The 16,903-nt window shown below is 39.1% G+C and overlaps 1 protein-coding gene across 4 annotated transcripts in view; it reads left to right on the top strand.

The window, feature by feature from the left end:
* The window catches only part of PPP2R5E (protein phosphatase 2 regulatory subunit B'epsilon), a 161,899-nt gene that overhangs the window by 98,583 nt on the left and 46,413 nt on the right, over positions 1 to 16,903 (top strand). The gene's annotated exons all lie outside the window — the stretch shown is intronic.

Here is a 16,903-nt window from a genome sequence, read left to right as displayed (position 1 = left end):
TCACTGTAGACTAGAACACTGTCTGTGATAAAGTAGGCCTCTTTGTTTTGAGGGACTTGTGAATTTTTCTCTTAGAAAAGTTAGAAAAAAGGGTTAAAGCTTATACAATAAAGAAAGCATTGAGAAATTGAGGTTTGTATTTGTGCTGCTTTTGATAACAGAGGGAAATCTGTTGTATCCTGTTCTAGAATGCTAAGAGTAATTATTTGAGAAGTAAAATCATCAGAAGGCAATGATGTTTAAGTGCACCTTTAAAATATAAGCTAATGGGGTCAGTGGTCAGTTCCTGCCTCTAGACCTCTCTTGGTTTCCTTCAGAGGAACTTAGACCCACACGTACCCACCTCCCCGCTCAATGAGGCCAGCTCTGTGTCAACGAGGGAGGGCTGTTGTCCTGTCCTCCTCTAGAGCGGTATATCTCACTCAATTCATTATGAAGCACTCTTGGGGTAAAGAGGAGTGTTCATCTGTGGTCAGATGTAGGTCAGGTGTGTTTTAATTACTTACCAGCTAGCTCAGAACTTTGTTTTGCTAATGAAAGTTCACAGAGACAGAGACACACATAGACCCAGAATAAGAGTCAGTGACAGTTTGGCAGTGTTTCCTGTTTATTTTTAGTGATTTAAAGTAAGAACATATACTCAGTAGCCAGAGACATACACCAAGAGCCTTAAGTGTTTTGTATGTGCGTTTAAAAAAAAATTCACAATTCAAGAGGCTTGCTTTTCTTTTCTTTTTTTTTTTTGAGCATTAGTTGATTTTGAACCATAAGTGTTCAAAGCAGATGTTTAGAATTTGTGATCTCAAAAAAGCCCGGTGTTGATATTGTTTTATCAATGTGTATGTTTTGACCTTTACAGAAATCATTTAGTTCACCAGTTTTGGTAACTTTTTGGGACTTAGGATCCATAGTCTGGACAGTGAAATGCAGCGAAGCCCTGGTGTCACATGGCTAGCCTGTGCTGGGCGGGATGAGGGTCTGTGGTGATTTATACACAGTAAGCACTATGCCTATTGCAGTGTTTACACCTCTATTTTTGGATTCTAAGATTTAATATCAACAATTTGGAGTCCCTGCTGCATTTCCAGTTTGGAGAGAGTGTGGTATAGTCATCTCTGAGTGAACTATTATTTCCCTGTGATGGTTTTGTGTGGGAATAAAAGACTCTAGAGATAATTAATTTAACATTACTGTCACCATTTCAGCAAGTAAAAAGTTGCCTCTTATTTTGAGCAAAGTTTAATCTTGAAATAGGAGCCTGATGGTAGCGGAGGGTTCATGGTTGGAATTTGTGATTACGAAGTGGAGAAGCCAGGGTAGTTAGATTATAGAGAGCTTGACAAGCTAAGTAGAAGAGGTTAGACTTAATCTTGTAGACAGTGAGCAGGGAATTGTAAGGATTTTTGAACAAGAGGTGACATGTTAATGAGATTCTCACTTTTCTTTCTCTAGCCCCTACAAAGTGAATGTCTGTGCTCTTTTAAGGAGGATTAGGCTGGCAGGTTTATCCCAGTCTGGCCTCTGACAGAGGGCTGTAGTCTTAAGCTTGTCTGATGGTGACAAAGGAAGAGGAAATGAAGAATTTGTAAAGGGAACTCTTCATCTCCTATATATATTTTCCCATGCTCACCAAAGAAAAGAATCATCCATAGTTTTGTTACTTAAATTCAACTGTTGCTCATATTTTGGTGAATTTCCTCCAAGTCTGTTTTTTTTTTTTTTAGTTCTTTCGCTTATATATTAAAAATAAATTAGATATACTAACATTCAATAAAATTTGAAGAGCAGGTCTTAGGCAGTGAATGTTCAATAACTTCAACAATTGTATTTACTTGTATAACCATCACCCCAAAGGAAATCTAGAACAATGCCATCACCTAGAAGATGTCTTTGTTGCCCCTTTCCTGTTTTTCCTCATTAAACATTTTTCTGATCTTATTATATATAAATTTTGAGATTTAAAAAAAAATTTCTTTATCATTATGATATAAACATGCTTTCATGTAATTATCTTTTTAAAACATCTTTTTAATGGCTCCTAATAGCTCTTTATGTGGATGTATCATCATTTACTTAACTTTTCCAATTTGGAATATTTAAAAAGTTTACAAATTTTCATTATTAAAAGTGATACCACCTTGAGCACCAAAGAGACATTTTGAAGTAATAAATAAAATGACTTGTTGACAAATTGTATATAGCAGGTAAAGGAGAAGAGTTAACAAAAACTCCAAAGGGTTAGAAAAATTGTGAACCTGTTGAATGGGGAAAGTGGGATAATTCTCTTTTAGGCATACACTGTTGAAGTGAGAGAATTCTCTTTTAGGCATACACTGATTTTGACCAGACTGAATTTGAGATAGATGTCAAAGCTACTCTGTATATAACTGGAAATAAAGGAATTCAGGATACCCATGTGCCTGGACACAGAGGACATAGTAGAAATGGTGGTTGAAAACTGAGTGTTGAGAGAAGAACAACATACCAAGGATTGAGCCTTGCTCTGCCTTGAATTATAGTGCTGAATTCTAGTGGGGTTTTGTTTTTTTTAAATTTGTGTACTTATTCACTCGATAAAATCATAAATTGGAGGTGTTCGTTCAAATTCTGTATTCAGTGTCCTCAGATCCCGAATTTGCTTCGTTTTTCTACTTTGCTCCATTCTAAGACCTAGTAATGTGGTTAGTGCTAATTCTGAGAGAGAAAGCAGCTGTGGAGATCTCTCATTTTACCTTGGCTAAGATTAGAGCAACTGCTGCTCAGTTTTCCTGCTGTCCTACTGGACTCTTTCCTACTAAAAAAGAGATTGATATATTTGCATAAGCAAATCCAGTTACTTGACTTGGCAGAAGTCATTGGAAAAATAATTTAATAAGAAATAATCACTAACTTCTGAGTAATTAGGGTAGATTGAACACATGGATCTGTTTACTTCCTTTACTTTCTGAAATCTCACCCAAGTTACCAAACAGAAATAAAACCCACAAGGATAAAAGCCAACTAGAGAGGAGACTCAGAATCAACATTTTAGAAGCTAGCAAGCAAGTGATGACAGTCTCTACCTTGATTGATCAGAGAAGCTGAACCCCAAGCGTCTGCAAGGGAAGTCGGAAAACAGCCAACCCTCACACACATTGCCAAGGAGTTCAGAAAAAGAACCTCTTGAAGTAAAGGTGTATGTAGTGAAAACAGGTGACTTGCTGGAAAGCCAATGTAAGAAGTAGTTAGAACTCCTGATCCCTCTGCACTCTACTAAAACCAGGTAGCCAGTAATTGCTCCTCCCAGTTCCAGCAGAAGACTGAAGGTATACTCTCTGGTGAGGTTAAACTGGAGGGAATCTGGACTTGGGGATACTAGCTAGCATAGCTGAGAGTAGTGGATACCTTTCTGAAAGTAGTGGACTGTGTTGAATTAGTAGATCCGCAACCCATTCAGCTTTCAGGTGCCTAATGCCCTGTAGTCAGGAGAGAGATGATTCTTCTCTGGACAATCAGACCAGCCCAAGAGAAAAGACCTAAAGACACAGAATAGAGGGAGGTTCTTGCAGAAGAGTTCGTGAAACTGTAATAGTTGTGAGGAACTAGCCTCTCCAATCTCATTACAGGCAAGCCCGTTAGTCATTTAGTGACAGCCTTTCCTACAGAGTCCCGAGTTTTAATATGGTTATGTGTGGCCTTGTGGTTAAAAGCACAGACTTTCTGGGTTTGAGTTCTCTCTCCTGCTTCTATCTTGCCATTAATACTGTTAATTAGTATTGTCTGATTTTGAGCTTTATATAAATAGACTCAAATAGTATTTTTGGAGGGGGTCTGGTTTCTGTCACTCAGTATTATATGTATGAGGTGCATCCAACTTGTTATGAATAACTGTAGTCTATTCATTTTCATGGCCATCTAAAATTCCATTAAATACATATATTACAGTGTTGTTTTTTTTTTTAACCGTTTGATGAACATTGAGATTGTTTCCAGTTTGTAGCTATTATGAATTCTGCTTCTGTTAACTTTCTTACATTAGTTTGGCATTAATGATGACTGTACATGAGGGGACCATCTCAGATGTCTTCTTTTTTCTCTTGAATCTATCTTTTCTTTCTTCCCTCCCCCTCTCCTCAGTGTCCCCTTTTCCTGTTTTGTGGCATCTCTGTCGCTTGATGAACATGCTACAGATCAAAGAGAACACAAGACAAAATTCTTCCTTTCATTCTGTTTCTCCTTTTTGTCCCCTTATAATGAAATGCTGACATATTTCTCAAAACCTTACCTGTATTTACATTTACAGATCAGATAGGTAGGAGTCAAAAGTTGGAAGCACATGTTTGGCAGAGGAAACAGCAGGTATACAAATGAGATAGAATTTAAAAGACTTGGATATATTCATGTAAGTTGACTTATATTGTAATCACCCCACCCTCATTTTTCTTTGAGAGGCAAAATAGCATTAGCAAATGAGCCATGTTTTTATATTGCTTTTTTTTTTTCCTAAGTTGGGGTCTCGCCCTGTTGTCTGGAGTCCAGTGGCTTGATGACGGCTCACTGCAGCCTCAGTTTCCTGAGCTTAGGCGATCTTTCTGTAGTTTGGACTATAGGTGTACAGGTGTGCGTCAACATGCCTGGTTAATTTTTTGATTTTTTTTTTTATAGAGATGAAGTCTAACTATGTTTCCCAGGCTTGTTTAGAATTCCTAGGCTCAAGTAATCCTCCTGTCTTGGCCTCCCAAAGTGCTGGTACTACAGATGTTTCTTTTTAATAAAGACGGGGTCTCCCTATGTTGCCGAGGTTGGTCTCGAACTCCTGGGCTCAAGTGATACTCCCTAGCTTTGGCTTCTGAAAGTGCTGAGATGAGGATGATTCTCTATTCTTGATCTTTCGTGGACAGAGTCCTTTCTTCCATACAGTTGTCAATTCTCTGATCTTCTAGAAACTCAATGTCTAAAGGGACCAAATTATTTGCAGAAACAGTGTATGTTAAATTCAGTTATGCCCATGAATCATAACCATTATCAACTAAATACTTCTACTGCCATGAACAGCAGTTGCGGCAGTAACAATGAAAATGGTTTTTTAAAATCTGTGTCAGTCTGTACAGTAGAGTAAAAAAGAATTAATTGATAAAGAAAACATAAGTGAAAATGATGTCTTCCTTGTTTTCTTTCTTTTTATTTTTGAGGCTGTGTCTCATTCTGTTGCCCAGGCTGGAGTGCAGTGGCATGATCCCCTTAGCCTCGATCTCCTGGGCTAAGGGGATTTTTCCGCCTCAGCCTTCTGAGTAGCTGGAACTATAGGCGTGTACCACTACACCTGGCCAATTTCTTTATTTTTTGTAGCGATGAGGTCTTGCTATGTTGCCCATGCTGGTCTCGAACTCTTGCGTTCAAGCAGTTCTCCTGTCTTGGTCTCCCAAAGTGCTAGGATTATAGGCCTGAGCCACTGTACTGGGTCACAAGTGCATGTTTCTTAGTCACACATAAATAATGCACTGTGTCTTTGGTTCAGTGAATGTTTCCTCAAAGGTATAAGGCTTTGTTCCCCAATGCGGTTTTATGGTAAAAATGTGGACAAGCTTGCTGGAGTGGCTTGATCACACCCAATATGATATTTCAGTTGGTCCTCACTTTGCTGCTGAGATACTTGCCTGTGATAAACAAGGACATGAGGGAAGAGATTGTTTTGGCTCAAGGAATCATAGTTAACTCAAGTAAACATGTTTGGAATAATAACTTCTGTAAATTCTTGTGTGAAAAGTAGAATTGTATCGATAATATCATATAGTAATCTCAGCTATGCATTCAGTATGTTAGAGAATGACACTACCTATAGTGCATAGCTCAAAAGCTAGGAAATTGTTGAACTGATTTAAATGAAAATTCTGCTACTGAGAATTAGATGTTAAGGACAGGCCTTTATTAAGCTAGAATAAGGGATTTTAATTGTTTCACAAGTTCAGATAACTTAGATGGCAAGATTTAAAGAGACTTTCCTAGTTTAAAGGAGAAACAGCAATAGATTTATTGTCATAATTAAAAGACATACTTTGACTTTAGAAACAAATTATTGATTGAACAAATTGCCAGTGAATTAAATTAAGTGGTAATTGAAAGCTTAAAAATGTTGCCATTAGTTTTCCCAAAGTATCGACTTAAAGGATGCCTATCTGCTCTGATTCTTAGTCCCTTGGACATAATTACAAATGCTTTGGGATCTCTCTCTCTTTTTTTTATCAGTAGTTATTTATCTATAATTAAAGGGGCTGAGGGTCAGGTTTAAAAGTTTCTTTATTATTGAGACTATTAACAATTCTTAAATTTGGTGTTATCAAGAGTAACTTGGGTATTGTACACATATTGTTTATTATTTTTATGTAAGCAGATTTGTTAGAATTTTCGTTCTTATCCTTAGAGTTGAATATTTAATGCAAATTGTAGTATGTTTGAAAATAGTCTTATGTGTTCATAAGTCTAAATCATATGTCTGATTTAGAGATTTAAAATAAATTTTGCTTACATTTATATTTTTTGTTTCAAGTATAATTCTTTTGAAGAAATAACTTTCATAGTAAATTTGCCTATTTTCTTTCAAGCCCCAGTTTTATCATACTTACTTAGATTTAACCTTTGTTCTTATATAAAATATTATGAGAATTATACATGATGATCTAGTATCAACATTGCATTTGCTGGGTCCTTCCTCTGGTTGTAAATGCTTGCTTAAATCATTTTGGTTTATTTTGCATACATGATGGATTATTGAATGAATGAACAAATGAATGAGTAAATTGAGAAAACTCAGGAATATCATTGAAATCATCACTTGCATGTTACTTAATGTGAAAGTGCTAGAAAAACAGTGGTAGCCTTTAATTTGCTGGAATGTTCTCTATTTAACATCATTCATTTAGCCCTTTTTTGTTAGAAAGTGTACTTTTTAGATGTAATCTCAAGAAAATTCATTTTATAGCTCTGATGTCATTTTTGTATTTATAGTTGATATGCTTGCAGTATTGCATAATTGTATGAGATTGTAGCTTCACAGATAAAAGGGGAAAAAAGGGTTTTTTAGGCCAACTAGTTCATCTGTTTTTATTCAAGAAAGACGATACTCAACCATCTAGAAAATATATTCTAAAGGCACAGAGAAGATGATTTAAGTTGACTTGTTATAGTGTGGTACAAGTGGTCCTCCTGATCACATTACATGCCTAGTTTACCAGAGCCTTAAATGTTAACAAATACATAACTAAAAGAAGTTCAAAGTAATTGATCAAGTTTTCTTTTTTTTCCCAAAAAATAACTCTCAGTGTATTGTCCTTACCTTCTGGGTTTATTTATTTATTTATTCATTTATTTTAAAATTAATCTCGCAGATATTTAGTGACTAGCTGCTAGGTACAAGCCACATTCTGTTCTTTTATTATGTGCTAGTCATTTTCCTTAAACAACAACAAAATGTCAACCAAAATCATGGTATAAAATTAGCAGTTTCTATGGCGATAAAGCGGTTGGAGATGATGAATTGTTTTTTTCTGCAGTAATTTAACTATTTAAAAATATAACAGTGGTATTTTGCTATTGCTAGTCAAAAAGTAGTAAGTTTAACCAAAAACTGTTAAAAATATGCCTAACATTTCTTCCTTTGTAGCTTATCAGGCCACGGACTTGGGAATATTGTAGTCTCATCTTTCACATTTGGCCAAGAATCTGAAACTTATTCTTTTGCACTGTAGTTAGCAACAATGGTCAGCAATAAACTAAAGTACTGAAAAATAACAGGGCAGCCAGACCCTCCAAGCAACCAGTCATTGTTTCCTAGACCTTACCCCTTCAGTAGCGGTTCCATGTTGTTTTAGGGTTGTCAGGGTTAGCAAATAAAAATACGGGGCACCTACTTAAATTTGCATTTCATATAAGCAACGGATAATTTTTTAAGCATAAAACTATTCCAAATATTGCATGGGACAGACTTATACTAAAAATGTATTCATTGTTTATTTGAAACTTAAATTTAACGAGTGTCCTGTATTTTATTTGACAACCCTAGTTATTTCTATTTATTGTATATTAGGTGCAGACATTCAGAGACGAGAAAGGAGTCCTTGAAGGGCTCAAAATTTAATTTGGGGAGATAAGAAGAAGGGATGTGAGGAGGAGAACATCCGAGAGGAATCAAGATGTTTTATGCTGGGCTCTGAACCAACAGTGGGGAAAAGAGATTGTTATAGTTCTTGTCAGTGCTGAGCAAGGTCATCAGCTTATTTAGACCCAAATGCCCGCAGGTAGGGAAACGGTGCTGATGGGTGCCTTTAAGTGGCACTGGCAGGCCAAGAACCCAGGGAGTTGATGGGAAAGGAGAGGGGAGAAACTGAGAGAGCAGTAAGAAGGATAAAAACAGTGGAGGAGATCAGGGGGAAAAGAAATAAAGACGCCAGATCCATCATGGTCTTTGGGGGTTGGAGGTGGAGGTAGTTGTTGTCAGAGTAGGAACCCCAAGAACCCTCTGTGCCTGTCACAGCTCTTTGTTACCTTGAAAACCTTGCAAGCCCTTTGCACCTCAGTTTCCTTATTTATTTATTTATTTTGTTTGAGTTAGAGTCTGTAGTGCAGTGGCACGCTCATGGCCACCCCAGCCCAACCTGCTGGGTTCCAGCGATCCTTCTGCCTCAGCCTTCCAAGTATCCCGAGCTACAGGCGCACACTACTGCGCCCCACTAATTTTTGATTTATCGTAGAGTCGAGGTCTCGCCAAGTTGCCCGGCTGGTCTCGAACTTGCGGGCTGAGGCAATCCACTCATCTCGGCTTCTCAAAGTGCTGTGATTAGAGGCTGAACCACCGAGCCCAGCCTAAATTTTTTGATTTATTGTAGAGATGAGGTCTCGCCAGGTTGCCCAGGCTGTTCTTGAACCTGTGGACTCAGGCATTCATTCCCCTTCCCTTGGCCTCCCAAAGTGCTGGGATTACAGGCTTGAGCAGTTTCCTTGCTTTTAAGATGAAGAGGCTTAATGAGGTAATCTCGAACATGGTCTGATTCTAAAAGCTACTCGGACAGCATTAGTCCCAGGCTGTCTGTCTTTGAAGAGGGGTTATTCAGGTTTTGATACCCTTTCCTTCCATCCCCTCAGCCTTGCTCTGTCCTATAGCCAGTTATTGGAGGCCAGGCTAGTTCTGTCAAGCCTTTTGTTTGATCCCAACATTCAGTGTTTATTATATCTTTGGAATAAAAATGAATTAGACTTCCTGAAAGCATTTATTTCTTTTTATTTATTTATTTATTTTTGAGTCGGGGTCTCACTCTGTTACCCAGATGGAGTGCAGTGGTGTGATCATGGCTCACTGCAACCTCCACCTCTCAGGTGATCCTCCTGCCTCAGCCTGTTGGATAGCTGGGACTACAGGCCCATCTAATTTTTATTTATTTTTTTGTATTGGCAAGGTCTTGCTATGTTGCCTACTGTGGTCTCAAACTCCTGGGCTCAAGCAGTCCTCCTACCTCCCAAAGTGCTGGGATTACAGGCATGAGCCGCTGTGCCCGGACTTCTTTCTTTCTTTTTTTTTTTTTGAGTCGGAGTCTCACTCTGTCGTCCAGACTGGAGTGCAGTGGCCGCTCCCGGCCACCGCAGCCTTGACCTGCTGGGCTCTGGCGATCCTTCCGCCTCAGCCTTCCGAGTAGCTGGAATTACAGGCATGCGCTACCACGCCCGGCTGATTTTTTGATTTATTGTAGAGATGAAGTCTTGCTGCCCAGGCGGGTCTCGAACCTGCAGGCTCAGGCAATCCACTCATCTCAGCCTCCCAAAGGTGTGGGATTACAGCTGAGCCACCAAGCCCGGCCAGACTTATTTCTTAAAAACGTTTTTTCTCTGTGGCACTGGTAGAGTTTAAAATAAAATAGCTGACTAATAAATCTGTGTAAATTTTTTTTTGTTCATTTTGAAAATCCATTTCTAAATTATATATAATATATAATAGAGGTAGTTTGGGACTTTGGAAATACCCGGATGCATTTTAACCTAGCCACAGACTTTCATAAAACTGCTGCATGGTGGGAAGTGATGGTGGTGGTGACTTGTGGCCATGATACATTTGCATAAACATGCAACTGCTATTACTTATTTACTAATCCATTTAACCCTAGACTATACATTAAAAATGACTGCCAGAGTGGAATATTTAATGGAAGCAAATTTACTATTTAGGACTGTGGTTTTCAACCGTTTTTAGATCTTGAAGTCTTTTGAAAATCTGCTGAAGGCAACTGGCTCTTTTCCCAAATTGGACTCACACACAAACTGCTGCAGATGAATCAGGGGATTTAGAGAACCCTCCCACCCCCCAGCCCATCCATGGATGACCTGATTTTAAATTCATGATTTTGGAGCTCAACTGTACAGTTATATGGCCCATTTATTCAATTCTTAAATCACCCATTCATGAACTGAGCTTTCAGGTATTGTGGGAGGCTCTGATTTTTAACTCTCTCAACAGCAGTAGTCTTATATAAACAAATTCGAGAGTCCATTTTCATCTTGAAATGAAAGGTGCAACTCAAATACCAAGTGTCTCTAACAAACATAGCAACATAGCAAAACCCCATCTCTACAAAAGATTTTTTACTCTTTTTAAAAGATTTAGGACTTAGTGTATCCCAAGAGGAATAACAACTACTGCTTGTCGTCCATATTCCTCTTTCTTTAATACAGCTTTGAATTTCCCTCTAGTTAGCCATTTATATTCTTACTTTTATAGTTGTAATCACACAATTTTCAAATGTCTTTCCTCCTAAATTTTTCTAAACTTTTTTGGTGCTTCCATATAGCCAGCATCTTTGATGCTGCACAGTATTCCACTGAGGTGTGACATACCTCTCTGATGCTGGACATAAAGGTGACAGCTATAAGCAGCTTTTATGGTCTTGTATTAATTTCTTAGGGCAAATCTTAAGAATTAAAGCAGTGTTTCATTCATTTATAACCTTTTTATTAAACACCTACTGTGTGCCAGGCTGGTTCAGAAGTTTGGCCATTTCCATGATAGTTAATGTAGCTTTGCCATTTCTTCCCCGTGTGCTAGAGAGGTACTTAACAATCGTCAGCTCTGAATTATCTAATCCAACAGTATTGTGCTTCCTCATTACTCACTGGGTGAATGTCCAAGAGGAAACAAAATAAAGTATAACAGGAACATAAATCTGAAGAAATGACAATGAGATGTATACATTTTTAGAAATACCCGAGGTTTGAGTTATTTACCCAACTTGACCTTCTTTTGATGTGATAACTAAGAAATGAAGCTTTCACCAAATCAGAAGATTAGAACACTGTCCAGAGTTAAGCATCCTTATAAATAACCTAGATTTATTTAAATCACTTGGAAAACTTTAGATTGAAATTTAGTTAAAGCAAAACCACAATAAACAGCTTTATTTATTTATTTACTTACTTTTTGAGTCAGGGCAGTGGCGTGATCATAGCTCACTGAAACCTTGAACTCCTGAGCTCAAGCCATCCTTCTGCCTCAGCCTCCTGAGTAGCTGAGACTACTGGCACGGGCCACCAATGTCCAGCTAATTTTCAAAAATGTGTTTTGTAGAGACAGGGTCTCACTATGTTGCCCAGGGTGGTCTTGAGCTTCTAGGCTCAAGCAATGCTTCCACCTCAGCCTCCCAAAGTGCTGGGGTTACAGGAATGTGCCACTGCGTTTACACAGCTTTATTAATGCATTTAAACTTTTATTTTGTGAATATTGATTGCCAAGTATATGCTAGAAAAAAATGTGTTGCATATTTTTGATTAGTAGAGAGAGACAAACAAACATGTAAACAGACAGTTGCTGCAGCAGGTGGTGGTGGACACTGTAAGAGAGTTTATATGTCCAGGAGTGCAGGAGCAGAAGTTTCTATGTCTCTTTCCTCAGATTTTTTTTACTATACAAAAACTTTCTTTTTTCTTTCTTTCTTTCCTTTCATGTCTTGGGAGAGAAAAAACACTTGTTAAAGAGTACAGTGAACCAGACTCATGCCTATAATCCTCGCACTTTGAGAGGCCAAGTCAGGAGGATCGCTTGAGGCCAGGAGTTTGAGACCAGCCTAGGCAACACAGTGAGACCCCATCTCTACAAAAAATGGAAAAAAAATTAGCTGGGCATGGTGGTGTGTACCTGTGGGAGGTTAAGGCAGGAGGATCACTTGAGCCCAAGAGTTTGAAGCTGCAGTGAACTATGACTGTGCCACTGCATTCCAGCCTGGGCAATAGAGTGAGACCCTGTCTCTAAAAAAAAAAAGAAAAACAAATCAACAGTACAGTGAATATAAATGATTTAGTTTGGATGAAAACTCAGTTCATCTTTTGAGATATATGTATAGTTTAATGAAGATTCAAAGTTGAGTAATTAAAGGACCTTTGCCTTTTTGAATTACTGTATGTCTGGCTGGTTGAAGGGAAGTTGTAATTTGATGGTTATCTGAAAAGTTTCTTTTTTTATTTGTTTGTTTATTTTTAGAAACAGGGATTCACATTGTTGCCCAGGTAGAATACAGTGACATGATCATAGCTTATTGCAGCCTTGAACTCCTGGGCTCAAGTGATCCTCCCACCTCTGCCTCCTAAGTAGCTGGGATTACAGGTGCGTGCCACCATGCCTGGCTAATTTTTAAAAAATCTTTTGTAGAGATGGGGTTTTGCTATGTTGCCCAGGCTGATCTTTAACTTCTGGCCTCAAGTGGCTAGGACTTTGTCCTCGCAAGCAGTGGGATTACAGGTGTGAGCCACTGTGCCTAACCCACTCACTTGTTTCTTTATAAACATGATTTCTAGTAATGATTGGAAGGGACAAAAGTAAAATAACAGAACTATGTGTACTCTCATTAGCCATAGCAAAACATATTCTAATACTGTTTTTTTTTTCTATCATCTAAGCCAATAGTCCCCAACATTTTTGGCATCAGGGACCAGTTTCGTGGAAGATAATTTTGCCACAGACTGAGGTGGGAGGAATGGTTTCGGGATGATTCAAGTACATAACATTTATTGTGAACTTTATTTCTATTATTATTACATTGTAATATATTATGAACTAATTATGCAACTTACCATAAAAGAAAAGAGGTATGGATGGAAGTGGTAAATAAAATAATGGGTGGGTCATGTGTAGACTGAAATAAGAGTTGGGTTCTGACTTAAAGCCTGCCACCAGATGCAGCTGTACACTTGAAGCACATCAACTCACCTGCCACTCAATGATAGGGTATTGATACGGGTCTGCATACAGTTGATACATTATACTCTCTGTGCAGTCAAACCTTACTGCTAATGTTAATCTGTATTTGAAGCTATTCACCAGTGCTAGCATCACTGCTTCAGCTCCACCTCAGATCAGTAGGCATTAGATTCTCATTAAGGAGTATGCAACCTAGATCCCTCTCATGTTCAGTTCACAGTAAGCTTTTCGCTCCTATGAGAATCTAATGCTGCTGCTGATCTGACAGGAGGTGGTAATGCAGGTGATGGGGAGTGGTAATACAGATGAAGCTGTGCTCACTCACCCACTGCTCACCTCCTACTGCACGGCCTGATTCCTAAAAGGCCATGGACCAGTACTAGTCCATGGCCTGGGAGTTGGGGACTCCTGATCTAAGCTAAAGAGCAAGAGTTGTTCTCCCTACTTTTCTAGACCATGATGGGGATCTTGACAGCCTAGGTTCAGTTATAACTCTGCTGGTCACTAGCTGTCACCGTGGAGCTTAACAGTACTTGTGCTTCTATTTCCTCAATGGCAAATTGGAGATATGATAGTAAACACTTCGCTGATCTGTCAAATCCAGTAGCTACTGTCTGTGCTCATCTTAGACGGCCCCTGAGCAGTGCTTGCTGCGGCTGCTCTCTTCTTCCTTCTTAAGACACTCTTCTTTCTTAGTTCCCGAGACCTCAAGCTCTCTTCTCCTTCTCCCTGCTCCTTTCCATTTGTTCTTCTTTTGCCTGATTTCTAAATATGGGTGCCAGAGGACCCTTCCCTTTTTTCTGTTTACTCTTTTCTAAGGTGATCCATTAGTCCCATGGCTTGAAATATCATCAGTATGTTGATGAGCCCTTATATGTCTCCAGTTCTGACCCGTCCAGCTCAGAAGTCCAAGTTTGTATATCTAGTTGCCTTCTAGATAGTTTTCCTTTAACACATCTCTGACTGGATCTCTGGATCTCTTCAGCAAAACAAACAAGCAAAGTAGGAAACCTTCTTCCTTTCCCAGTAATCTCCGTCTTGGGTAAATGGCCTCAAATCTGTGACTTGTCTGTCCTTGATTCCTTCCTTTCCTTTATGCATACATCCACTCCCACAGCAAGCACTACCTTTTTGAATCAGTCTATTTCTGTCTTCTCTACCTCCATCCTAGTCCAAGGCAGCGTCATCCCTTGTCACATTCACAACCTTCTAACTTGTCCTCTTCCTGTCTATTCTATACATAGCCACTAGAGTGACTTTTTAAAAAAGCAGCAATCAGATCATGCCACTTCCCTGTTGAAGATCGACTAATGGCATCCCACTGCACTTAAAATAAAATTGAATATCCCTTCCATAGTTTACACATCTGTGCTTAGTTTCCATAGCTGGGGAATGAGGATAATTGTGGCTTCAACTAGAATGTAAGTTCTGTGAGGGCACAGATTTTTATCTGTTTTGTTCACTACCATTTTCCCAGTACCTAGAATGGTGTGTGTACTTAATACATATTTCTTGAATGGATAAACACATTCAGATTATATGGGGCCCCCAAAGCCTTTTTTCTTCTTTTTAAATCAATCTCTCTCTCTCCCTCTCTCTCTCCTTAGACTTGTGGGGTTTGTGTGAGGATTTGCAGATTGTGTGAAGGCCAGGTTTGGACTTCTAGCGAGCCGTCTTCCTTCCTAGTAGTGGACATGGTACTCTTCCTGAGTGAGTGGTTGTGTGTCCCGATCTCCTCTCCCACTGCCCACTAGTAGTGCCCAGTGTCTGTTGTTTCCACCTTTGTGATTGCATGCCCCATGTTTACTGCCCACTTACAAGTGAGAACTGCACTGGTTCTGTTACAGGTCACTTAGAATGCTGGTTTCTAGCTGCATCCGTGTTGCTGCAGAGGACATGATTTTGTTCTTTATGGCTGTGTAGTATTCCATCGTGTATATGTACCACATTTTCTTTATCCAGTCCACTTTCAGTGGGCACCTCGGTTGATTCTGTGTTTTTGCTATCTTGAGTAGTGCTGCAGTAAATATACACATGCAGGTATGTTTTTGGTAGAGTGATTTATGTTCTTCTGGATATATTCCCAGATGTGAAATTGCTAGGTTGAATAGTAGCTCAGTTTTAGTTCTTTGATAAAACGCCACACTGCTTTCCACAAAAGTTGAACTAGCTTGCATTCCCACCAGTAGTGTAGAAGTATTTCTTTTTCTCTGCAGCCTTGCCAGCACCTATTGTTTTTTTACTTTTTAATGATAGCCATCCTGACCAGTGTGAGGTGGTATCTCATTGTACTTTTGTTTGGTTGTTGTTGTTTTTTGAGTTGGAGTCTCACTCTGCCCTCCAGGATGGAGTACATTTAGTTGCATGCTTGTGGCCACCTCAGCCTCAACCTGCTGGGCTCAGGCAATCCTTCTGCCTCAACCTTCCAAGTAGCTTCCATAGGTATGCACCACTAAGCCAGACCAGACTAATTTTTATTTATTGTGGAGACAAGGTCTCACCAAGTTGCCCAGGCTGGTCTCGAACCCTAGGGCTCAGGCAGTCCTCTCACCTGTGCCTCCCAAAATGCTGGGATTACAGGCATGAGCCATTGTGCCTGGCCTCATTGTAGTTTTGATTTGCATTTCTCTGAGGTTTAGTGAGGCTGAGCATTTTTTGTTGTTTGTTGGCTGCTTGTATGTCTTCCCTTGAGAAGTGTCTGTTCATGTCTTTTGCTCACTTTTTAATGGGGTTATTAGTTTTTTTCTCATCAGTTCGTTTGAGTTCCTTGTAAATCCTGGATGTTAGGCCTTTGTCAGATGTATAGCTTGGAAATATTTTTTCCCTTTCTGTGGCTTGTCTCTTTACTCTCTTGATGGTTTCTTTTGCTGTGCATCCAAAACCTTTCTTCTGTCCTCTTTCAACAGCTCAGTATTTTCTGCATTCCATAGAATGTTTGCAAAGGCTTCTGGTGTAACATCTCCCTTCTTTTTCTTTCTCATTTTCTATACATATTCCCTTCTTGCCCCTCCCTGTTTTATTCTTCAGAGTTGAGGACGTGTTTGGGTCAATAGGAGAAGATAGGTGAGTAAGTAGAGCAAGAAACAGAAACTGAACATCCCAAAATAGTACCAACAGCATTTTAAAAACGAGCATTTTGCTGTATAAATCTGATAATCTAGAGAGGCAGTAGAAAATATAATGAATCCTCATTTCTCCATCTCCCAGTTCTAACAGTTATCAACTTTTGGCCATTCTTTGAACAGCCAGCACTGATATTCCACTCCCCATGGTAAGGGAATGTCTAGTTGATAGAGGTTTAGATCACAGATATATCTTACCCTGGACATTGTTACTATTTTGTATACCAACTTGTTGAGGACAGATACAGATTTTTTTTTTTTAAGGACATAAAAAGTTTTGAAATATCTTTTCCAGTTTGTTACGTGAATGCCTGAAATTTCATCGTTAGTTGAACCATAAATTTGCAGATTGTGAATAAGCCTGATAAGGCAAGTACGTGCAGCCCATTAGCAGTTATTTATATTCTAGCGTAAATTGGTTAATTAGAAGCATGTCTGACTGGTAAGTAAGTGAGAGCAGGCTTTGATGGAAGGTATAAAATCATGACGACCTGGGGTGGGAAGGGCCAGATAAGGACAAGGAAGGTGTCCGAGAGGGTTGGAAGGTGCAGGTCTGCTACTTTCCAGCTTT

This window comes from Carlito syrichta, unplaced genomic scaffold, assembly GCF_000164805.1.
Source record: "Carlito syrichta isolate Samal-C Ts95f unplaced genomic scaffold, Tarsius_syrichta-2.0.1 Scaffold308795, whole genome shotgun sequence".
In the NCBI taxonomy this organism is placed as follows: domain Eukaryota; kingdom Metazoa; phylum Chordata; class Mammalia; order Primates; family Tarsiidae; genus Carlito; species Carlito syrichta.
The sequence above is the reverse complement of the archived record's forward strand: the minus strand, read 5'-3'. Positions and strand labels throughout refer to the sequence as shown.